Consider the following 23,638-nt stretch of genomic DNA (forward strand, 5'->3'; position numbering starts at 1 on the left):
ACATTCAATCTCATTCAAGGCACGGATGTGAATGCAACGGGATGAAATTACTGAAATGATGCCTGCCCTCGAACTGTGATGATGGACTACCCGACTCGCCAATAATATTGGGTTCTGGTGTATTGAAATACAGGAGCTGCTGGATTTGTGTGTTTTCTTACCCCCTCACCATAGTTTGTCAAATGTTTAAACAACTGAACTTATATTCAAGGTTTGTTTCTCTTCATATGTTTTACTGGTTTACATTTGTCTCAGCAACCTCAGCAAGAATGATTCTTCTGCTTTCAAAACAAAATGACAACAGGATGAATGCACACACTTGAAAATACAATACATGCAATGTTATGCATCATAGTGATGCAACCTCCTTTCAGTTTCATACTGCATGTCAATTGAAATCCTTACTGAAATGCACACCTTCTCAAGATTGCGCTTGACTGGCGTGTCAGGCACTCAATTACAGCTGTATTATCAAGACAATGTGTTCGTTTTGTAATATATAGTTCCGGTCTGGTGTGGCACCCCAGCTAACGCACAACGTTGCCACAACGTTTCGTGTTAGCAGGGACTGTCTGCGGCGCGCTGGTGTGTCCCGGACTTTAGAGTAGAGAGACAGTTCAACTGCAAGTATGAGCGGCAGAAACGGATATTGCCTTCCCTTTAAGTAGAGCGTCAGGGACAGCATTCCTGGCTTACGGCCATACTAGCCTGAATACGCCCGATCTCGTCCGATCTCGGAAGCTAAGCAGGCTCGGGCCTGGTCAGTACTTGGATGGGAGACCGCCTGGGAATACCAGGTGCTGTAAGCTTTTGCATCTTTTACACACCAGAGGGCGACAAATCACGAGTTTTAACTTTGGATACACGCAATTTCATCATTATTTCACATTTGACTTCCCCAAATACACAGGCATACAATAGATCTTGTTCTCCAACGTAAACGGTCCCTAGTAACTAGGGTACATTCGTAAATAAATTGAGCATCATGGCTAGAAGTGACTAAATGTTGCCTAATCTTTCTCATCGAGAAATGACACAATTACAGCAACACAAAAAGGAACTCCACCGGACAAAGTTCAGTGCTCACAAGGAGCCTCATTCAACACACACGGTTCCATTCCCATTCATGCAAAGCACGAAAGTGTAAAACTTGGGAACATACTTGAGAGCAAAGATCACATTCAATCTCATTCAAGGCACGGATGTGAATGCAACGGGATGAAATTACTGAAATGATGCCTGCCCTCGAACTGTGATGATGGACTACCCGACTCGCCAATAATATTGGGTTCTGGTGTATTGAAATACAGGAGCTGCTGGATTTGTGTGTTTTCTTACCCCCTCACCATAGTTTGTCAAATGTTTAAACAACTGAACTTATATTCAAGGTTTGTTTCTCTTCATATGTTTTACTGGTTTACATTTGTCTCAGCAACCTCAGCAAGAATGATTCTTCTGCTTTCAAAACAAAATGACAACAGGATGAATGCACACACTTGAAAATACAATACATGCAATGTTATGCATCATAGTGATGCAACCTCCTTTCAGTTTCATACTGCATGTCAATTGAAATCCTTACTGAAATGCACACCTTCTCAAGATTGCGCTTGACTGGCGTGTCAGGCACTCAATTACAGCTGTATTATCAAGACAATGTGTTCGTTTTGTAATATATAGTTCCGGTCTGGTGTGGCACCCCAGCTAACGCACAACGTTGCCACAATGTTGCCACAACGTGGCGTGTTAGCAGGGACTGTCTGCGGCGCGCTGGTGTGTCCCGGGCTTTAGAGTAGAGAGACAGTTCAACTGTAAGTTTGAACGGCAGAAACGGATATTGCCTTCCCTTTAAGTAGAGCGTCAGGGACAGCCTTCCTGCCTTACGGCCATACTAGCCTGAATACGCCCGATCTCGTCCGATCTCGGAAGCCAAGCAGTCTCGGGCCTGGTCAGTACTTGGATGGGAGACTGCCTGGGAATACCAGGTGCTGTAAGCTCTTGCACCTTTTAATAAACTAGAGGGCGACATATCACGAGTTTTAACTTTGGATACACACAATTTCATCATTATTTCAGATTTTACTTCCCCAAATACACAGGCATACAATAGATCTTGTTCTCCAACGTAAACGGTCCCTAGTAACTAGGGTACATTCGTAAATAAATTGAGCATCATGGCTAGAAGTGACTAAATGTTGCCTAATTTTTCTCATCGAGAAATGACACAATTACAGCAACACAAAAAGGAACTCCACCGGACAAAGTTCAGTGCTCACAAGGAGCCTCATTCAACACACACGGTTCCATTCCCATTCATGCAAAGCACGAAAGTGTAAAACTTGGGAACATACTTGAGAGCAAAGATCACATTCAATCTCATTCAAGGCACGGATGTGAATGCAACGGGATGAAATTACTGAAATGATGCCTGCCCTCGAACTGTGATGATGGACTACCCGACTCGCCAATAATATTGGGTTCTGGTGTATTGAAATACAGGAGCTGCTGGATTTGTGTGTTTTCTTACCCCCTCACCATAGTTTGTCAAATGTTTAAACAACTGAACTTATATTCAAGGTTTGTTTCTCTTCATATGTTTTACTGGTTTACATTTGTCTCAGCAACCTCAGCAAGAATGATTCTTCTGCTTTCAAAACAAAATGACAACAGGATGAATGCACACACTTGAAAATACAATACATGCAATGTTATGCATCATAGTGATGCAACCTCCTTTCAGTTTCATACTGCATGTCAATTGAAATCCTTACTGAAATGCACACCTTCTCAAGATTGCGCTTGACTGGCGTGTCAGGCACTCAATTACAGCTGTATTATCAAGACAATGTGTTCGTTTTGTAATATATAGTTCCGGTCTGGTGTGGCACCCCAGCTAACGCACAACGTTGCCACAACGTTTCGTGTTAGCAGGGACTGTCTGCGGCGCGCTGGTGTGTCCCGGACTTTAGAGTAGAGAGACAGTTCAACTGCAAGTATGAGCGGCAGAAACGGATATTGCCTTCCCTTTAAGTAGAGCGTCAGGGACAGCCTCCCTGGCTTACGGCCATACTAGCCTGAATACGCCCGATCTCGTCCGATCTCGGAAGCTAAGCAGGCTCGGGCCTGGTCAGTACTTGGATGGGAGACCGCCTGGGAATACCAGGTGCTGTAAGCTTTTGCATCTTTTACACACCAGAGGGCGACAAATCACGAGTTTTAACTTTGGATACACGCAATTTCATCATTATTTCACATTTGACTTCCCCAAATACACAGGCATACAATAGATCTTGTTCTCCAACGTAAACGGTCCCTAGTAACTAGGGTACATTCGTAAATAAATTGAGCATCATGGCTAGAAGTGACTAAATGTTGCCTAATCTTTCTCATCGAGAAATGACACAATTACAGCAACACAAAAAGGAACTCCACCGGACAAAGTTCAGTGCTCACAAGGAGCCTCATTCAACACACACGGTTCCATTCCCATTCATGCAAAGCACGAAAGTGTAAAACTTGGGAACATACTTGAGAGCAAAGATCACATTCAATCTCATTCAAGGCACGGATGTGAATGCAACGGGATGAAATTACTGAAATGATGCCTGCCCTCGAACTGTGATGATGGACTACCCGACTCGCCAATAATATTGGGTTCTGGTGTATTGAAATACAGGAGCTGCTGGATTTGTGTGTTTTCTTACCCCCTCACCATAGTTTGTCAAATGTTTAAACAACTGAACTTATATTCAAGGTTTGTTTCTCTTCATATGTTTTACTGGTTTACATTTGTCTCAGCAACCTCAGCAAGAATGATTCTTCTGCTTTCAAAACAAAATGACAACAGGATGAATGCACACACTTGAAAATACAATACATGCAATGTTATGCATCATAGTGATGCAACCTCCTTTCAGTTTCATACTGCATGTCAATTGAAATCCTTACTGAAATGCACACCTTCTCAAGATTGCGCTTGACTGGCGTGTCAGGCACTCAATTACAGCTGTATTATCAAGACAATGTGTTCGTTTTGTAATATATAGTTCCGGTCTGGTGTGGCACCCCAGCTAACGCACAACGTTGCCACAACGTTTCGTGTTAGCAGGGACTGTCTGCGGCGCGCTGGTGTGTCCCGGACCTTAGAGTAGAGAGACAGTTCAACTGTAAGTATGAGCGGCAGAAACGGATATTGCCTTCCCTTTAAGTAGAGCGTCAGGGACAGCATTCCTGGCTTACGGCCATACTAGCCTGAATACGCCCGATCTCGGAAGCTAAGCAGTCTTGGGCCAGGTCAGTACTTGGATGGGAGACCGCCTGGGAATACCAGGTGCTGTAAGCTTTTGCATCTTTTACACACCAGAGGGCGACAAATCACGAGTTTTAACTTTGGATACACGCAATTTCATCATTATTTCAGATTTTACTTCCCCAAATACACAGGCATACAATAGATCTTGTTCTCCAACGTAAACGGTCCCTAGTAACTAGGGTACATTCGTAAATAAATTGAGCATCATGGCTAGAAGTGACTAAATGTTGCCTAATCTTTCTCATCGAGAAATGACACAATTACAGCAACACAAAAAGGAACTCCACCGGACAAAGTTCAGTGCTCACAAGGAGCCTCATTCAACACACACGGTTCCATTCCCATTCATGCAATGCACGAAAGTGTAAAACTTGGGAACATACTTGAGAGCAAAGATCACATTCAATCTCATTCAAGGCACGGATGTGAATGCAACGGGATGAAATTACTGAAATGATGCCTGCCCTCGAACTGTGATGATGGACTACCCGACTCGCCAATAATATTGGGTTCTGGTGTATTGAAATACAGGAGCTGCTGGATTTGTGTGTTTTTTTACCCCCTCACCATAGTTTGTCAAATGTTTAAACAACTGAACTTATATTCAAGGTTTGTTTCTCTTCATATGTTTTACTGGTTTACATTTGTCTCAGCAACCTGTTGAATGATTCTTCTGCTTTCAAAACAAAATGACAACAGGATGAATGCACACACTTGAAAATACAATACATGCAATGTTATGCATCATAGTGATGCAACCTCCTTTCAGTTTCATACTGCATGTCAATTGAAATCCTTACTGAAATGCACACCTTCTCAAGATTGCGCTTGACTGGCGTGTCAGGCACTCAATTACAGCTGTTTTATCAAGACAACGTGTTCGTTTTGTAATATATAGTTCCGGTCTGGTGTGGCACCCCAGCTAACGCACAATGTTGCCACAACGTGGCGTGTTAGCAGGGACTGTCTGCGGCGCGCTGGTGTGTCCCGGGCTTTACAGTAGAGAGACAGTTCAACTGTAAGTATGAACGGCAGAAACGGATATTGCCTTCCCTTTAAGTAGAGCATCAGGGACAGCCTCCCTGGCTTACGGCCATACTAGCCTGAATACGCCCGATTTCGTCCGATCTCGGAAGCTAAGCAGGCTCGTTCCTGGTCAGTACTTGGATGGGAGACCGCCTGGGAATACCTGGTGCTGTAAGCTTTTGCATCTTTTACACACCAGAGGGCGACAAATCACGAGTTTTAACTTTGGATACACGCAATTTCATCATTATTTCAGATTTGACTTCCCCAAATACACAGGCATACAATAGATCTTGTTCTCCAACGTAAACGGTCCCTAGTAACTAGGGTACATTCGTAAATAAATTGAGCATCATGGCTAGAAGTGACTAAATGTTGCCTAATCTTTCTCATCAAGAAATGAGACAATTACAGCAACACAAAAAAGAACTCCACCGGACAAAGTTCAGTGCTCACAAGGAGCCTCATTCAACACACACGGTTCCATTCCCATTCATGCAAAGCACGAAAGTGTAAAACTTGGGAACTTACTTGAGAGCAAAGATCACATTCAATCTCATTCAAGGCACGGATGTGAATGCAACGGGATGAAATTACTGAAATGATGACTGCCCTCGAACTGTGAAGATGGACTACCCGACTTGCCAATAATATTGGGTTCTGGTGTATTGAAATACAGGAGCTGCTGGATTTGTGTGTTTTCTTACCCCCTCACCATAGTTTGTCAAATGTTTAAACAACTGAACTTATATTCAAGGTTTGTTTCTCTTCATATGTTTTACTGGTTTACATTTGTCTCAGCAACCTGTTGAATGATTCTTCTGCTTTCAAAACAAAATGACAACAGGATGAATGCACACACTTGAAAATACAATACATGCAATGTTATGCATCATAGTGATGCAACCTCCTTTCAGTTTCATACTGCATGTCAATTGAAATCCTTACTGAAATGCACACCTTCTCAAGATTGCGCTTGACTGGCGTGTCAGGCACTCAATTACAGCTGTTTTATCAAGACAATGTGTTCGTTTTGTAATATATAGTTCCGGTCTGGTGTGGCACCCCAGCTAACGCACAACGTTGCCACAATGTTGCCACAATGTTGCCACAACGTGCCGTGTTAGCAGGGACTGTCTGCGGCGCGCTGGTGTGTCCCGGGCTTTAGAGTAGAGAGACAGTTCAACTGTAAGTATGAACGGCAGAAACGGATATTGCCTTCCCTTTAAGTAGAGCGTCAGGGACAGCCTCCCTGGCTTACGGCCATACTAGCCTGAATACGCCCGATCTCGTCAGATCTCGGAAGCTAAGCAGGCTCGTGCCTGGTCAGTACTTGGATGGGAGACCGCCTGGGAATACCAGGTGCTGTAAGCTTTTGCATCTTTTACACACCAGAGGGCGACAAATCACGAGTTTTAACTTTGGATACACGCAATTTCATCATTATTTCAGATTTTACTTCCCCAAATACACAGGCATACAATAGATCTTGTTCTCCAACGTAAACGGTCCCTAGTAACTAGGGTATATTCGTAAATAAATTGAGCATCATGGCTAGAAGTGACTAAATGTTGCCTAATCTTTCTCATCGAGAAATTACACAATTACAGCAACACAAAAAGGAACTCCACCGGACAAAGTTCAGTGCTCACAAGGAGCCTCATTCAACACACACGATTCCATTCCCATTCATGCAAAGCACGAAAGTGTAAAACTTGGGAACATACTTGAGAGCAAAGATCACATTCAATCTCATTCAAGGCACGGATGTGAATGCAACGGGATGAAATTACTGAAATGATGCCTGCCCTCGAACTGTGATGATGGACTACCCGACTCGCCAATAATATTGGGTTCTGGTGTATTGAAATACAGGAGCTGCTGGATTTGTGTGTTTTCTTACCCCCTCACCATAGTTTGTCAAATGTTTAAACAACTGAACTTATATTCAAGGTTTGTTTCTCTTCATATGTTTTACTGGTTTACATTTGTCTCAGCAACCTGTTGAATGATTCTTCTGCTTTCAAAACAAAATGACAACAGGATGAATGCACACACTTGAAAATACAATACATGCAATGTTATGCATCATAGTGATGCAACCTCCTTTCAGTTTCATACTGCATGTCAATTGAAATCCTTACTGAAATGCACACCTTCTCAAGATTGCGCTTGACTGGCGTGTCAGGCACTCAATTACAGCTGTTTTATCAAGACAATGTGTTCGTTTTGTAAAATATAGTTCCGGTCTGGTGTGGCACCCCAGCTAACGCACAACGCTGCCACAACGTTGCCACAACGTGGCGTGTTAGCAGGGACTGTCTGCGGCGCGCTGGTGTGTCCCGGAATTTAGAGTAGAGAGACAGTTCAACTGCAAGTATGAGCGGCAGAAACGGATATTGCCTTCCCTTTAAGTAGAGCGTCAGGGACAGCCTCCCTGGCTTACGGCCACACTAGCCTGAATAAGCCCGATCTCGTCCGATCTCGGAAGCTAAGCAGGCTCGGGCCTGGTCAGTCCTTGGATGGGAGACCGCCTGGGAATACCAGGTGCTGTAAGCTTTTGCATCTTTTACACACCAGAGGGCGACAAATCACGAGTTTTAACTTTGGATACACGCAATTTCATCATTATTTCAGATTTGACTTCCCCAAATACACAGGCATACAATAGATCTTGTTCTCCAACGTAAACGGTCCCTAGTAACTAGGGTACATTCATAAATAAATTGAGCATCATGGCTAGAAGTGACTAAATGTTGCCTAATCTTTCTCATCGAGAAATGACACAATTACAGCAACACAAAAAGGAACTCCACCGGACAAAGTTCAGTGCTCACAAGGAGCCTCATTCAACACACACGGTTCCATTCCCATTCATGCAAAGCACGAAAGTGTAAAACTTGGGAACATACTTGAGAGCAAAGATCACATTCAATCTCATTCAAGGCACGGATGTGAATGCACCGGGATGAAATTACTGAAATGATGCCTGCCCTCGAACTGTGATGATGGACTACCCGACTCGCCAATAATATTGGGTTCTGGTGTATTGAAATACAGGAGCTGCTGGATTTGTGTGTTTTCTTACCCCCTCACCATAGTTTGTCAAATGTTTAAACAACTGAACTTATATTCAAGGTTTGTTTCTCTTCATATGTTTTACTGGTTTACATTTGTCTCAGCAACCTGTTGAATGATTCTTCTGCTTTCAAAACAAAATGACAACAGGATGAATGCACACACTTGAAAATACAATACATGCAATGTTATGCATCATAGTGATGCAACCTCCTTTCAGTTTCATACTGCATGTCAATTGAAATCCTTACTGAAATGCACACCTTCTCAAGATTGCGCTTGACTGGCGTGTCAGGCACTCAATTACAGCTGTATTATCAAGACAATGTGTTCGTTTTGTAAAATATAGTTCCGGTCTGGTGTGGCACCCCAGCTAACGCACAACGTTGCCACAACGTTTCGTGTTAGCAGGGACTGTCTGCGGCGCGCTGGTGTGTCCCGGGCTTTAGAGTAGAGAGACAGTTCAACTGTAAGTATGAACGGCAGAAACGGATATTGCCTTCCCTTTAAGTAGAGCGTCAGGGACAGCCTTCCTGCCTTACGGCCATACTAGCCTGAATACGCCCGATCTCGTCCGATCTCGGAAGCCAAGCAGGCTCGGGCCTGGTCAGTACTTGGATGGGAGACTGCCTGGGAATACCAGGTGCTGTAAGCTCTTGCACCTTTTAATAAACTAGAGGGCGACATATCACGAGTTTTAACTTTGGATACACACAATTTCATCATTATTTCAGATTTTACTTCCCCAAATACACAGGCATACAATAGATCTTGTTCTCCAACGTAAACGGTCCCTAGTAACTAGGGTACATTCGTAAATAAATTGAGCATCATGGCTAGAAGTGACTAAATGTTGCCTAATTTTTCTCATCGAGAAATGACACAATTACAGCAACACAAAAAGGAACTCCACCGGACAAAGTTCAGTGCTCACAAGGAGCCTCATTCAACACACACGGTTCCATTCCCATTCATGCAAAGCACGAAAGTGTAAAACTTGGGAACATACTTGAGAGCAAAGATCACATTCAATCTCATTCAAGGCACGGATGTGAATGCAACGGGATGAAATTACTGAAATGATGCCTGCCCTCGAACTGTGATGATGGACTACCCGACTCGCCAATAATATTGGGTTCTGGTGTATTGAAATACAGGAGCTGCTGGATTTGTGTGTTTTCTTACCCCCTCACCATAGTTTGTCAAATGTTTAAACAACTGAACTTATATTCAAGGTTTGTTTCTCTTCATATGTTTTACTGGTTTACATTTGTCTCAGCAACCTGTTGAATGATTCTTCTGCTTTCAAAACAAAATGACAACAGGATGAATGCACACACTTGAAAATACAATACATGCAATGTTATGCATCATAGTGATGCAACCTCCTTTCAGTTTCATACTGCATGTCAATTGAAATCCTTACTGAAATGCACACCTTCTCAAGATTGCGCTTGACTGGCGTGTCAGGCACTCAATTACAGCTGTATTATCAAGACAATGTGTTCGTTTTGTAATATATAGTTCCGGTCTGGTGTGGCACCCCAGCTAACGCACAACGTTGCCACAACGTTTCGTGTTAGCAGGGACTGTCTGCGGCGCGCTGGTGTGTCCCGGACTTTAGAGTAGAGAGACAGTTCAACTGCAAGTATGAGCGGCAGAAACGGATATTGCCTTCCCTTTAAGTAGAGCGTCAGGGACAGCCTCCCTGGCTTACGGCCATACTAGCCTGAATACGCCCGATCTCGTCCGATCTCGGAAGCTAAGCAGGCTCGGGCCTGGTCAGTACTTGGATGGGAGACCGCCTGGGAATACCAGGTGCTGTAAGCTTTTGCATCTTTTACACACCAGAGGGCGACAAATCACGAGTTTTAACTTTGGATACACGCAATTTCATCATTATTTCACATTTGACTTCCCCAAATACACAGGCATACAATAGATCTTGTTCTCCAACGTAAACGGTCCCTAGTAACTAGGGTACATTCGTAAATAAATTGAGCATCATGGCTAGAAGTGACTAAATGTTGCCTAATCTTTCTCATCGAGAAATGACACAATTACAGCAACACAAAAAGGAACTCCACCGGACAAAGTTCAGTGCTCACAAGGAGCCTCATTCAACACACACGGTTCCATTCCCATTCATGCAAAGCACGAAAGTGTAAAACTTGGGAACATACTTGAGAGCAAAGATCACATTCAATCTCATTCAAGGCACGGATGTGAATGCAACGGGATGAAATTACTGAAATGATGCCTGCCCTCGAACTGTGATGATGGACTACCCGACTCGCCAATAATATTGGGTTCTGGTGTATTGAAATACAGGAGCTGCTGGATTTGTGTGTTTTCTTACCCCCTCACCATAGTTTGTCAAATGTTTAAACAACTGAACTTATATTCAAGGTTTGTTTCTCTTCATATGTTTTACTGGTTTACATTTGTCTCAGCAACCTCAGCAAGAATGATTCTTCTGCTTTCAAAACAAAATGACAACAGGATGAATGCACACACTTGAAAATACAATACATGCAATGTTATGCATCATAGTGATGCAACCTCCTTTCAGTTTCATACTGCATGTCAATTGAAATCCTTACTGAAATGCACACCTTCTCAAGATTGCGCTTGACTGGCGTGTCAGGCACTCAATTACAGCTGTATTATCAAGACAATGTGTTCGTTTTGTAATATATAGTTCCGGTCTGGTGTGGCACCCCAGCTAACGCACAACGTTGCCACAATGTTGCCACAACGTGGCGTGTTAGCAGGGACTGTCTGCGGCGCGCTGGTGTGTCCCGGGCTTTAGAGTAGAGAGACAGTTCAACTGTAAGTTTGAACGGCAGAAACGGATATTGCCTTCCCTTTAAGTAGAGCGTCAGGGACAGCCTTCCTGCCTTACGGCCATACTAGCCTGAATACGCCCGATCTCGTCCGATCTCGGAAGCCAAGCAGTCTCGGGCCTGGTCAGTACTTGGATGGGAGACTGCCTGGGAATACCAGGTGCTGTAAGCTCTTGCACCTTTTAATAAACTAGAGGGCGACATATCACGAGTTTTAACTTTGGATACACACAATTTCATCATTATTTCAGATTTTACTTCCCCAAATACACAGGCATACAATAGATCTTGTTCTCCAACGTAAACGGTCCCTAGTAACTAGGGTACATTCGTAAATAAATTGAGCATCATGGCTAGAAGTGACTAAATGTTGCCTAATTTTTCTCATCGAGAAATGACACAATTACAGCAACACAAAAAGGAACTCCACCGGACAAAGTTCAGTGCTCACAAGGAGCCTCATTCAACACACACGGTTCCATTCCCATTCATGCAAAGCACGAAAGTGTAAAACTTGGGAACATACTTGAGAGCAAAGATCACATTCAATCTCATTCAAGGCACGGATGTGAATGCAACGGGATGAAATTACTGAAATGATGCCTGCCCTCGAACTGTGATGATGGACTACCCGACTCGCCAATAATATTGGGTTCTGGTGTATTGAAATACAGGAGCTGCTGGATTTGTGTGTTTTCTTACCCCCTCACCATAGTTTGTCAAATGTTTAAACAACTGAACTTATATTCAAGGTTTGTTTCTCTTCATATGTTTTACTGGTTTACATTTGTCTCAGCAACCTCAGCAAGAATGATTCTTCTGCTTTCAAAACAAAATGACAACAGGATGAATGCACACACTTGAAAATACAATACATGCAATGTTATGCATCATAGTGATGCAACCTCCTTTCAGTTTCATACTGCATGTCAATTGAAATCCTTACTGAAATGCACACCTTCTCAAGATTGCGCTTGACTGGCGTGTCAGGCACTCAATTACAGCTGTATTATCAAGACAATGTGTTCGTTTTGTAATATATAGTTCCGGTCTGGTGTGGCACCCCAGCTAACGCACAACGTTGCCACAACGTTTCGTGTTAGCAGGGACTGTCTGCGGCGCGCTGGTGTGTCCCGGACTTTAGAGTAGAGAGACAGTTCAACTGCAAGTATGAGCGGCAGAAACGGATATTGCCTTCCCTTTAAGTAGAGCGTCAGGGACAGCCTCCCTGGCTTACGGCCATACTAGCCTGAATACGCCCGATCTCGTCCGATCTCGGAAGCTAAGCAGGCTCGGGCCTGGTCAGTACTTGGATGGGAGACCGCCTGGGAATACCAGGTGCTGTAAGCTTTTGCATCTTTTACACACCAGAGGGCGACAAATCACGAGTTTTAACTTTGGATACACGCAATTTCATCATTATTTCACATTTGACTTCCCCAAATACACAGGCATACAATAGATCTTGTTCTCCAACGTAAACGGTCCCTAGTAACTAGGGTACATTCGTAAATAAATTGAGCATCATGGCTAGAAGTGACTAAATGTTGCCTAATCTTTCTCATCGAGAAATGACACAATTACAGCAACACAAAAAGGAACTCCACCGGACAAAGTTCAGTGCTCACAAGGAGCCTCATTCAACACACACGGTTCCATTCCCATTCATGCAAAGCACGAAAGTGTAAAACTTGGGAACATACTTGAGAGCAAAGATCACATTCAATCTCATTCAAGGCACGGATGTGAATGCAACGGGATGAAATTACTGAAATGATGCCTGCCCTCGAACTGTGATGATGGACTACCCGACTCGCCAATAATATTGGGTTCTGGTGTATTGAAATACAGGAGCTGCTGGATTTGTGTGTTTTCTTACCCCCTCACCATAGTTTGTCAAATGTTTAAACAACTGAACTTATATTCAAGGTTTGTTTCTCTTCATATGTTTTACTGGTTTACATTTGTCTCAGCAACCTCAGCAAGAATGATTCTTCTGCTTTCAAAACAAAATGACAACAGGATGAATGCACACACTTGAAAATACAATACATGCAATGTTATGCATCATAGTGATGCAACCTCCTTTCAGTTTCATACTGCATGTCAATTGAAATCCTTACTGAAATGCACACCTTCTCAAGATTGCGCTTGACTGGCGTGTCAGGCACTCAATTACAGCTGTATTATCAAGACAATGTGTTCGTTTTGTAATATATAGTTCCGGTCTGGTGTGGCACCCCAGCTAACGCACAACGTTGCCACAACGTTTCGTGTTAGCAGGGACTGTCTGCGGCGCGCTGGTGTGTCCCGGGCTTTAGAGTAGAGAGACAGTTCAACTGTAAGTATGAACGGCAGAAACGGATATTGCCTTCCCTTTAAGTAGCGCGTCAGGGACAGCCTCCCTGGCTTACGGCCATACTAGCCTGAATACGCCCGATCTCGTCCGATCTCGGAAGCTAAGCAGGCTCGGGCCTGGTCAGTACTTGGATGGGAGACCCCCTGGGAATACCAGGTGCTGTAAGCTTTTGCATCTTTTACACACCAAAGGGCGACAAATCACGAGTTTTAACTTTGGATACACGCAATTTCATCATTATTTCAGATTTGACTTCCCCAAATACACAGGCATACAATAGATCTTGTTCTCCAACGTAAACGGTCCCTAGTAACTAGTGTACATTCGTAAATAAATTGAGCATCATGGCTAGAAGTGACTAAATGTTGCCTAATCTTTCTCATCGAGAAATGACACAATTACACCAACACAAAAAGGAACTCCACCGGACAAAGTTCAGTGCTCACAAGGAGCCTCATTCAACACACACGGTTCCATTCCCATTCATGCAAAGCACGAAAGTGTAAAACTTGGGAAAATACTTGAGAGCAAAGATCACATTCAATCTCATTCAAGGCACGGATGTGAATGCAACGGGATGAAATTACTGAAATGATGCCTGCCCTCGAACTGTGATGATGGACTACCCGACTCGCCAATAATATTGGGTTCTGGTGTATTGAAATACAGGAGCTGCTGGATTTGTGTGTTTTCTTACCCCCTCACCATAGTTTGTCAAATGTTTAAACAACTGAACTTATATTCAAGGTTTGTTTCTCTTCATATGTTTTACTGGTTTACATTTGTCTCAGCAACCTGTTGAATGATTCTTCTGCTTTCAAAACAAAATGACAACAGGATGAATGTACACACTTGAAAATACAATACATGCAATGTTATGCATCATAGTGATGCAACCTCATTTCAGTTTCATACTGCATGTCAATTGAAATCCTTACTGAAATGCACACCTTCTCAAGATTGCGCTTGACTGCCGTGTCAGGCACTCAATTACAGCTGTTTTATCAAGACAATGTGTTCGTTTTGTAAAATATAGTTCCGGTCTGGTGTGGCACCCCAGCTAACGCACAACGTTGCCACAACGTTTCGTGTTAGCAGGGACTGCCTGCGGCGCGCTGGTGTGTCCCGGACTTTAGAGTAGAGAGACAGTTCAACTGCAAGTATGAGCGGCAGAAACGGATATTGCCTTCCCTTTAAGTAGAGCGTCAGGGACAGCCTCCCAGGCTTACGGCCATGCTAGCCTGAATACGCCCGATCTCGTCCGATCTCGGAAGTCAAGCAGGCTTGGGCCTGGTCAGTACTTGGATGGGAGACCGCCTTGGAATACCAGGTGCTGTAAGCTTTTGCATCTTTTACACACCAGAGGGCGACAAATCACGAGTTTTAACTTTGGATACACGCAATTTCATCAATATTTCAGATTTTACTTCCCCAAATACACAGGCATACAATAGATCTTGTTCTCCAACGTAAACGGTCCCTAGTAACTAGGGTACATTCGTAAATAAATTGAGCATCATGGCTAGAAGTGACTAAATGTTGCCTAATCTTTCTCATCGAGAAATGACACAATTACAGCAACACAAAAAGGAACTCCACCGGACAAAGTTCAGTGCTCACAAGGAGCCTCATTCAACACACACGGTTCCATTCCCATTCATGCAAAGCACGAAAGTGTAAAACTTGGGAACATACTTGAGAGCAAAGATCACATTCAATCTCATTCAAGGCACGGATGTGAATGCAACGGGATGAAATTACTGAAATGATGCCTGCCCTCGAACTGTGATGATGGACTACCCGACTCGCCAATAATATTGGGTTCTGGTGTATTGAAATACAGGAGCTGCTGGATTTGTGTGTTTTCTTACCCCCTCACCATAGTTTGTCAAATGTTTAAACAACTGAACTTATATTCAAGGTTTGTTTCTCTTCATATGTTTTACTGGTTTACATTTGTCTCAGCAACCTCAGCAAGAATGATTCTTCTGCTTTCAAAACAAAATGACAACAGGATGAATGCACACACTTGAAAATACAATACATGCAATGTTATGCATCATAGTGATGCAACCTCCTTTCAGTTTCATACTGCATGTCAATTGAAATCCTTACTGAAATGCACACCTTCTCAAGATTGCGCTTGACTGGCGTGTCAGGCACTCAATTACAGCTGTATTATCAAGACAATGTGTTCGTTTTGTAATATATAGTTCCGGTCTGGTGTGGCACCCCAGCTAACGCACAACGTTGCCACAACGTTTCGTGTTAGCAGGGACTGTCTGCGGCGCGCTGGTGTGTCCCGGACTTTAGAGTAGAGAGACAGTTCAACTGCAAGTATGAGCGGCAGAAACGGATATTGCCTTCCCTTTAAGTAGAGCGTCAGGGACAGCCTCCCTGGCTTACGGCCATACTAGCCTGAATACGCCCGATCTCGTCCGATCTCGAAAGCTAAGCAGGCTCGGGCCTGGTCAGTACTTGGATGGGAGACCGCCTGGGAATACCAGGTGCTGTAAGCTTTTGCATCTTTTACACACCAGAGGGCGACAAATCACGAGTTTTAACTTTGGATACACGCAATTTCATCATTATTTCACATTTGACTTCCCCAAATACACAGGCATACAATAGATCTTGTTCTCCAACGTAAACGGTCCCTAGTAACTAGGGTACATTCGTAAATAAATTGAGCATCATGGCTAGAAGTGACTAAATGTTGCCTAATCTTTCTCATCGAGAAATGACACAATTACAGCAACACAAAAAGGAACTCCACCGGACAAAGTTCAGTGCTCACAAGGAGCCTCATTCAACACACACGGTTCCATTCCCATTCATGCAAAGCACGAAAGTGTAAAACTTGGGAACATACTTGAGAGCAAAGATCACATTCAATCTCATTCAAGGCACGGATGTGAATGCAACGGAATGAAATTACTGAAATGATGCCTGCCCTCGAACTGTGATGATGGACTACCCGACTCGCCAATAATATTGGGTTCTGGTGTATTGAAATACAGGAGCTGCTGGATTTGTGTGTTTTCTTACCCCCTCACCATAGTTTGTCAAATGTTTAAACAACTGAACTTATATTCAAGGTTTGTTTCTCTTCATATGTTTTACTGGTTTACATTTGTCTCAGCAACCTCAGCAAGAATGATTCTTCTGCTTTCAAAACAAAATGACAACAGGATGAATGCACACACTTGAAAATACAATACATGCAATGTTATGCATCATAGTGATGCAACCTCCTTTCAGTTTCATACTGCATGTCAATTGAAATCCTTACTGAAATGCACACCTTCTCAAGATTGCGCTTGACTGGCGTGTCAGGCACTCAATTACAGCTGTATTATCAAGACAATGTGTTCGTTTTGTAATATATAGTTCCGGTCTGGTGTGGCACCCCAGCTAACGCACAACGTTGCCACAACGTTTCGTGTTAGCAGGGACTGTCTGCGGCGCGCTGGTGTGTCCCGGGCTTTAGAGTAGAGAGACAGTTCAACTGTAAGTATGAACGGCAGAAACGGATATTGCCTTCCCTTTAAGTAGCGCGTCAGGGACAGCCTCCCTGGCTTACGGCCATACTAGCCTGAATACGCCCGATCTCGTCCGATCTCGGAAGCTAAGCAGGCTCGGGCCTGGTCAGTACTTGGATGGGAGACCCCCTGGGAATACCAGGTGCTGTAAGCTTTTGCATCTTTTACACACCAAAGGGCGACAAATCACGAGTTTTAACTTTGGATACACGCAATTTCATCATTATTTCAGATTTGACTTCCCCAAATACACAGGCATACAATAGATCTTGTTCTCCAACGTAAACGGTCCCTAGTAACTAGTGTACATTCGTAAATAAATTGAGCATCATGGCTAGAAGTGACTAAATGTTGCCTAATCTTTCTCATCGAGAAATGACACAATTACACCAACACAAAAAGGAACTCCACCGGACAAAGTTCAGTGCTCACAAGGAGCCTCATTCAACACACACGGTTCCATTCCCATTCATGCAAAGCACGAAAGTGTAAAACTTGGGAAAATACTTGAGAGCAAAGATCACATTCAATCTCATTCAAGGCACGGATGTGAATGCAACGGGATGAAATTACTGAAATGATGCCTGCCCTCGAACTGTGATGATGGACTACCCGACTCGCCAATAATATTGGGTTCTGGTGTATTGAAATACAGGAGCTGCTGGATTTGTGTGTTTTCTTACCCCCTCACCATAGTTTGTCAAATGTTTAAACAACTGAACTTATATTCAAGGTTTGTTTCTCTTCATATGTTTTACTGGTTTACATTTGTCTCAGCAACCTGTTGAATGATTCTTCTGCTTTCAAAACAAAATGACAACAGTATGAATGTACACACTTGAAAATACAATACATGCAATGTTATGCATCATAGTGATGCAACCTCATTTCAGTTTCATACTGCATGTCAATTGAAATCCTTACTGAAATGCACACCTTCTCAAGATTGCGCTTGACTGCCGTGTCAGGCACTCAATTACAGCTGTTTTATCAAGACAATGTGTTCGTTTTGTAAAATATAGTTCCAGTCTGGTTTGGCACCCCAGCTGACGCACAACGTTGCCACAACGTTTCATGTTAGCAGGGACTGTCTGCGGCGCGCTGGTGTGTCCCGGACTTTAGAGTAGAGAGACAGTTCATTTGCAAGTATGAGCGGCAGAAACGGATATTGCCTTCCCTTTAAGTAGAGCGTCAGGGACAGCCTCCCTGGCTTACGGCCATACTAGCCTGAATACGCCCGATCTCGGAAGCTAAGCAGGCTCGGGCCTGGTCAGTACTTGGATGGGAGACCGCCTGGGAATACCAGGTGCTGTAAGCTTTTGCATCTTTTACACACCAGAGGGCGACAAATCACGAGTTTTAACTTTGGATACACGCAATTTCATCATTATTTCAGATTTGACTTCCCCAAATACACAGGCATACAATAGATCTTGTTCTCCAACGTAAACGGTCCCTAGTAACTAGGGTACATTCGTAAATAAATTGAGCATCATGGCTAGAAGTGACTAAATGTTGCCTAATCTTTCTCATCGAGAAATGACACAATTACAGCAACACAAAAAGGAACTCCACCAGACAAAGTTCAGTGCTCACAAGGAGCCTCATTCAACACACACGGTTCCATTCCCATTCATGCAAAGCACGAAAGTGTAAAACTTGGGAACATACTTGAGAACAAAGATCACATTCAATCTCATTCAAGGCACGGATGTGAATGCAACGGGATGAAATTACTGAAATGATGCCTGCCCTCGAACTGTGATGATGGACTACCCGACTCGCCAATAATATTGGGTTCTGGTGTATTGAAATACAGGAGCTGCTGGATTTGTGTGTTTTCTTACCCCCTCACCATAGTTTGTCAAATGTTTAAACAACTGAACTTATATTCAAGGTTTGTTTCTCTTCATATGTTTTACTGGTTTACATTTGTCTCAGCAACCTGTTGAATGATTCTTCTGCTTTCAAAACAAAATGACAACAGGATGAATGCACACACTTGAAAATACAATACATGCAATGTTATGCATCATAGTGATGCAACCTCCTTTCAGTTTCATACTGCATGTCAATTGAAATCCTTACTGAAATGCACACCTTCACAAGATTGCGCTTGACTGGCGTGTCAGGCACTCAATTACAGCTGAATTATCAAGACAATGTGTTCGTTTTGTAAAATATAGTTCCGGTCTGGTGTGGCACCCCAGCTAACGCACAACGTTGCCACAATGTTGCCACAACGTGGCGTGTTAGCAGGGACTGTCTGCGGCGCGCTGGTGTGTCCCGGGCTTTAGAGTAGAGAGACAGTTCAACTGTAAGTATGAACGGCAGAAACGGATATTGCCTTCCCTTTAAGTAGAGCGTCAGGGACAGCTTCCCTGGCTTACGGCCATACTATCCTGAATACGCCCGATCTCGTCAGATCTCGGAAGCTAAGCAGGCTCGTGCCTGGTCAGTACTTGGATGGGAGACCGCCTGGGAATACCAGGTGCTGTAAGCTCTTGCATCTTTTACACTCCAGAGGGCGACAAATCACGAGTTTTAACTTTGGATACACGCAATTTCATCATTATTTCAGATTTGACTTCCCCAAATACACAGGCATACAATAGATCTTGTTCTCCAACGTAAACGGTCCCTAGTAACTAGGGTACATTCGTAAATAAATTGAGCATCATGGCTAGAAGTGACTAAATGTTGCCTAATCTTTCTCATCGAGAAATGACACAATTACAGCAACACAAAAAGGAACTCCACCGGACAAAGTTCAGTGCTCACAAGGAGCCTCATTCAACACACACGGTTCCATTCCCATTCATGCAAAGCACGAAAGTGTAAAACTTGGGAACATACTTGAGAGCAAAGATCACATTCAATCTCATTCAAGGCACGGATGTGAATGCAACGGGATGAAATTACTGAAATGATGCCTGCCCTCGAACTGTGATGATGGACTACCCGACTCGCCAATAATATTGGGTTCTGGTGTATTGAAATACAGGAGCTGCTGGATTTGTGTGTTTTCTTACCCCCTCACCATAGTTTGTCAAATGTTTAAACAACTGAACTTATATTCAAGGTTTGTTTCTCTTCATATGTTTTACTGGTTTACATTTGTCTCAGCAACCTGTTGAATGATTCTTCTGCTTTCAAAACAAAATGACAACAGGATGAATGCACACACTTGAAAATACAATACATGCAATGTTATGCATCATAGTGATGCAACCTCCTTTCAGTTTCATACTGCATGTCAATTGAAATCCTTACTGAAATGCACACCTTCTCAAGATTGCGCTTGACTGGCGTGTCAGGCACTCAATTACAGCTGTTTTATCAAGACAATGTGTTCGTTTTGTAATATATAGTTCCGGTCTGGTGTGGCACCCCAGCTAACGCACAACGTTGCCACAACGTTTCGTGTTAGCAGGGACTGTCTGCGGCGTGCTGGTGTGTCCCGGACTTTAGAGTAGAGAGACAGTTCAACTGCAAGTATGAGCGGCAGAAACGGATATTGCCTTCCCTTTAAGTAGAGCGTCAGGGACAGCCTCCCTGGCTTACGGCCATACTAGCCTGAATACGCCCGATCTCGTCTGATCTCGGAAGCTAAGCAGGCTCGGGCCTGGTCAGTACTTGTATGGGAGACCACCTGGGAATACCAGGTGCTGTAAGCTTTTGCATCTTTTACACACCAGAGGGCGACAAATCACGAGTTTTAACTTTGGATACACGCAATTTCATCATTATTTCAGATTTGACTTCCCCAAATACACAGGCATACAATAGATCTTGTTCTCCAACGTAAACGGTCCCTAGTAACTAGGGTACATTCGTAAATAAATTGAGCATCATGGCTAGAAGTGACTAAATGTTGCCTAATCTTTCTCATCGAGAAATGACACAATTACAGCAACACAAAAAGGAACTCCACCGGACAAAGTTCAGTGCTCACAAGGAGCCTCATTCAACACACACGGTTCCATTCCCATTCATGCAAAGCACGAAAGTGTAAAACTTGGGAACATACTTGAGAGCAAAGATCACATTCAATCTCATTCAAGGCACGAATGTGAATGCAACGGGATGAAATTACTGAAATGATGCCTGCCCTCGAACTGTGATGATGGACTACCCGACTCGCCAATAATATTGGGTTCTGGTGTATTGAAATACAGGAGCTGCTGGATTTGTGTGTTTTCTAACCCCCTCACCATAGTTTGTCAAATGTTTAAACAACTGAACTTATATTCAAGGTTTGTTTCTCTTCATATGTTTTACTGGTTTACATTTGTCTCAGCAACCTGTTGAATGATTCTTCTGCTTTCAAAACAAAATGACAACAGGATGAATGCACACACTTGAAAATACAATACATGCAATGTTATGCATCATAGTGATGCAACCTCCTTTCAGTTTCATACTGCATGTCAATTGAAATCCTTACTGAAATGCACACCTTCTCAAGATTGCGCTTGACTGGCGTGTCAGGCACTCAATTACAGCTGTTTTATCAAGAGAATGTGTTCGTTTTGTAATATATAGTTCCGGTCTGGTGTGGCACCCCAGCTAACGCACAACGTTGCCACAATGTTGCCACAACGTGGCGTGTTAGCAGGGACTGTCTGCGGCGCGCTGGTGTGTCCCGGGCTTTAGAGTAGAGAGACAGTTCAACTGTAAGTATGAACAGCAGAAACGGATATTGCCTTCCCTTTAAGTAGAGCGTCAGGGACAGCCTTCCTGGCTTACGGCCATACTAGCCTGAATACGCCCGATCTCGTCCGATCTCGGAAGCCAAGCAGGCTCGGGCCTGGTCAGTACTTGGATGGGAGACCGCCTGGGAATACCAGGTGCTGTAAGCTTTTGCATCTTTTACACACCAGAGGGCGACAAATCACGAGTTTTAACTTTGGATACACGCAATTTCATCATTATTTCAGATTTGACTTCCCCAAATACACAGGCATACAATAGATCTTGTTCTCCAACGTAAACGGTCCCTAGTAACTAGGGTACATTCGTAAATAAATTGAGCATCATGGCTAGAAGTGACTAAATGTTGCCTAATCTTTCTCATCGAGAAATGACACAATTACAGCAACACAAAAAGGAACTCCACCGGACAAAGTTCAGTGCTCACAAGGAGCCTCATTCAACACACACGGTTCCATTCCCATTCATGCAAAGCACGAAAGTGTAAAACCTGGGAACATACTTGAGAGCAAAGATCACATTCAATCTCATTCAAGGCACGGATGTGAATGCAACGGGATGAAATTACTGAAATGATGCCTGCCCTCGAACTGTGATGATGGACTACCCGACTCGCCAATAATATTGGGTTCTGGTGTATTGAAATACAGGAGCTGCTGGATTTGTGTGTTTTCTAACCCCCTCACCATAGTTTGTCAAATGTTTAAACAACTGAACTTATATTCAAGGTTTGTTTCTCTTCATATGTTTTACTGGTTTACATTTGTCTCAGCAACCTGTTGAATGATTCTTCTGCTTTCAAAACAAAATGACAACAGGATGAATGCACACACTTGAAAATACAATACATGCAATGTTATGCATCATAGTGATGCAACCTCCTTTCAGTTTCATACTGCATGTCAATTGAAATCCTTACTGAAATGCACACCTTCTCAAGATTGCGCTTGACTGGCGTGTCAGGCACTCAATTACAGCTGTTTTATCAAGACAATGTGTTCGTTTTGTAATATATAGTTCCGGTCTGGTGTGGCACCCCAGCTAACGCACAACGTTGCCACAACGTTTCGTGTTAGCAGGGACTGTCTGCGGCGTGCTGGTGTGTCCCGGACTTTAGAGTAGAGAGACAGTTCAACTGCAAGTATGAGCGGCAGAAACGGATATTGCCTTCCCTTTAAGTAGAGCGTCAGGGACAGCCTCCCTGGCTTACGGCCATACTAGCCTGAATACGCCCGATCTCGTCTGATCTCGGAAGCTAAGCAGGCTCGGGCCTGGTCAGTACTTGGATGGGAGACCACCTGGGAATACCAGGTGCTGTAAGCTTTTGCATCTTTTACACACCAGAGGGCGACAAATCACGAGTTTTAACTTTGGATACACGCAATTTCATCATTATTTCAGATTTGACTTCCCCAAATACACAGGCATACAATAGATCTTGTTCTCCAACGTAAACGGTCCCTAGTAACTAGGGTACATTCGTAAATAAATTGAGCATCATGGCTAGAAGTGACTAAATGTTGCCTAATCTTTCTCATCGAGAAATGACACAATTACAGCAACACAAAAAGGAACTCCACCGGACAAAGTTCAGTGCTCACAAGGAGCCTCATTCAACACACACGGTTCCATTCCCATTCATGCAAAGCACGAAAGTGTAAAACTTGGGAACATACTTGAGAGCAAAGATCACATTCAATCTCATTCAAGGCACGGATGTGAATGCAACGGGATGAAATTACTGAAATGATGCCTGCCCTCG

General features: G+C 43.5%; 18 non-coding genes and 2 pseudogenes across 18 annotated transcripts; all 20 read left to right on the forward strand.

Moving 5' to 3' along the window:
- Positions 1 to 690: 690 nt before the first annotated feature.
- Positions 691 to 809, forward strand: LOC136743413 (5S ribosomal RNA). Its single transcript, XR_010815477.1, has one exon. It is a non-coding gene; the product is annotated as a 5S ribosomal RNA (ribosomal RNA).
- Positions 810 to 1,878: 1,069 nt separating this feature from the next.
- Positions 1,879 to 1,997, forward strand: LOC136743709 (5S ribosomal RNA). Its single transcript, XR_010815762.1, has one exon. It is a non-coding gene; the product is annotated as a 5S ribosomal RNA (ribosomal RNA).
- Positions 1,998 to 3,056: 1,059 nt separating this feature from the next.
- On the forward strand, positions 3,057 to 3,175 carry LOC136743414 (5S ribosomal RNA). The gene has a single exon (XR_010815478.1). It is a non-coding gene; the product is annotated as a 5S ribosomal RNA (ribosomal RNA).
- A 1,058-nt stretch (positions 3,176 to 4,233) lies between these two features.
- On the forward strand, positions 4,234 to 4,342 carry LOC136743737 (uncharacterized; annotated as a pseudogene).
- Positions 4,343 to 5,397: 1,055 nt separating this feature from the next.
- LOC136743702 (5S ribosomal RNA) lies at positions 5,398 to 5,516 on the forward strand. The gene has a single exon (XR_010815755.1). It is a non-coding gene; the product is annotated as a 5S ribosomal RNA (ribosomal RNA).
- A 1,077-nt stretch (positions 5,517 to 6,593) lies between these two features.
- On the forward strand, positions 6,594 to 6,712 carry LOC136743649 (5S ribosomal RNA). Its single transcript, XR_010815703.1, has one exon. It is a non-coding gene; the product is annotated as a 5S ribosomal RNA (ribosomal RNA).
- Positions 6,713 to 7,778: 1,066 nt separating this feature from the next.
- LOC136743697 (5S ribosomal RNA) lies at positions 7,779 to 7,897 on the forward strand. Its single transcript, XR_010815751.1, has one exon. It is a non-coding gene; the product is annotated as a 5S ribosomal RNA (ribosomal RNA).
- Positions 7,898 to 8,952: 1,055 nt separating this feature from the next.
- LOC136743685 (5S ribosomal RNA) lies at positions 8,953 to 9,071 on the forward strand. The gene has a single exon (XR_010815739.1). It is a non-coding gene; the product is annotated as a 5S ribosomal RNA (ribosomal RNA).
- A 1,056-nt stretch (positions 9,072 to 10,127) lies between these two features.
- LOC136743416 (5S ribosomal RNA) lies at positions 10,128 to 10,246 on the forward strand. Its single transcript, XR_010815480.1, has one exon. It is a non-coding gene; the product is annotated as a 5S ribosomal RNA (ribosomal RNA).
- Positions 10,247 to 11,315: 1,069 nt separating this feature from the next.
- Positions 11,316 to 11,434, forward strand: LOC136743710 (5S ribosomal RNA). The gene has a single exon (XR_010815763.1). It is a non-coding gene; the product is annotated as a 5S ribosomal RNA (ribosomal RNA).
- A 1,059-nt stretch (positions 11,435 to 12,493) lies between these two features.
- LOC136743417 (5S ribosomal RNA) lies at positions 12,494 to 12,612 on the forward strand. The gene has a single exon (XR_010815481.1). It is a non-coding gene; the product is annotated as a 5S ribosomal RNA (ribosomal RNA).
- Positions 12,613 to 13,670: 1,058 nt separating this feature from the next.
- Positions 13,671 to 13,789, forward strand: LOC136743477 (5S ribosomal RNA). The gene has a single exon (XR_010815537.1). It is a non-coding gene; the product is annotated as a 5S ribosomal RNA (ribosomal RNA).
- A 1,055-nt stretch (positions 13,790 to 14,844) lies between these two features.
- On the forward strand, positions 14,845 to 14,963 carry LOC136743621 (5S ribosomal RNA). The gene has a single exon (XR_010815676.1). It is a non-coding gene; the product is annotated as a 5S ribosomal RNA (ribosomal RNA).
- Positions 14,964 to 16,021: 1,058 nt separating this feature from the next.
- LOC136743567 (5S ribosomal RNA) lies at positions 16,022 to 16,140 on the forward strand. Its single transcript, XR_010815625.1, has one exon. It is a non-coding gene; the product is annotated as a 5S ribosomal RNA (ribosomal RNA).
- Positions 16,141 to 17,198: 1,058 nt separating this feature from the next.
- LOC136743478 (5S ribosomal RNA) lies at positions 17,199 to 17,317 on the forward strand. The gene has a single exon (XR_010815538.1). It is a non-coding gene; the product is annotated as a 5S ribosomal RNA (ribosomal RNA).
- Positions 17,318 to 18,372: 1,055 nt separating this feature from the next.
- Positions 18,373 to 18,481, forward strand: LOC136743722 (uncharacterized; annotated as a pseudogene).
- A 1,066-nt stretch (positions 18,482 to 19,547) lies between these two features.
- On the forward strand, positions 19,548 to 19,666 carry LOC136743699 (5S ribosomal RNA). The gene has a single exon (XR_010815752.1). It is a non-coding gene; the product is annotated as a 5S ribosomal RNA (ribosomal RNA).
- A 1,055-nt stretch (positions 19,667 to 20,721) lies between these two features.
- Positions 20,722 to 20,840, forward strand: LOC136743579 (5S ribosomal RNA). Its single transcript, XR_010815636.1, has one exon. It is a non-coding gene; the product is annotated as a 5S ribosomal RNA (ribosomal RNA).
- A 1,066-nt stretch (positions 20,841 to 21,906) lies between these two features.
- Positions 21,907 to 22,025, forward strand: LOC136743528 (5S ribosomal RNA). The gene has a single exon (XR_010815587.1). It is a non-coding gene; the product is annotated as a 5S ribosomal RNA (ribosomal RNA).
- A 1,055-nt stretch (positions 22,026 to 23,080) lies between these two features.
- LOC136743487 (5S ribosomal RNA) lies at positions 23,081 to 23,199 on the forward strand. Its single transcript, XR_010815547.1, has one exon. It is a non-coding gene; the product is annotated as a 5S ribosomal RNA (ribosomal RNA).
- Positions 23,200 to 23,638: the final 439 nt, after the last annotated feature.

Source organism: Amia ocellicauda, unplaced genomic scaffold (genome assembly GCF_036373705.1).
Source record: "Amia ocellicauda isolate fAmiCal2 unplaced genomic scaffold, fAmiCal2.hap1 HAP1_SCAFFOLD_80, whole genome shotgun sequence".
Taxonomy (NCBI): Eukaryota; Metazoa; Chordata; class Actinopteri; order Amiiformes; family Amiidae; genus Amia; species Amia ocellicauda.